The sequence below is a fragment of the Propithecus coquereli genome, unplaced genomic scaffold (assembly GCF_000956105.1).
Source record: "Propithecus coquereli isolate 6110/MARCELLA unplaced genomic scaffold, Pcoq_1.0 Scaffold185, whole genome shotgun sequence".
Taxonomy (NCBI): domain Eukaryota; kingdom Metazoa; phylum Chordata; class Mammalia; order Primates; family Indriidae; genus Propithecus; species Propithecus coquereli.
In genome coordinates, this window is record NW_012143301.1 from 2,741,203 (window position 1) to 2,741,528 (window position 326).

A 326-nucleotide genomic window follows, 5' to 3' on the forward strand; every position below is an offset into this window, starting at 1 on the left:
AATACCAAGAATGGAAAAGACTGAGGCAATGGTCTGTCAACTGACAGCATAAACCTCAGGTCAAAAAGTGAGATTCATGAATAAGTGAAGAAAAAAGGAAAACTGGAGAAAAAGCTGCATGTATAGCCCCTGCTCTGAAAATATTCGTTAAGGATATGAGGATGTTTATTAGCAAATAACTATTTGCTCTTTATCTGATCATTATAAATTTGATTCATAGAGAAATATCTAGAGTGGGATATCTATTTATATCCATCTGTCTATCTGAGACACGTGTGTGTGTGTGTATATAATATATTTTTTTCTTTCTTTAATGCAAAGAGCTT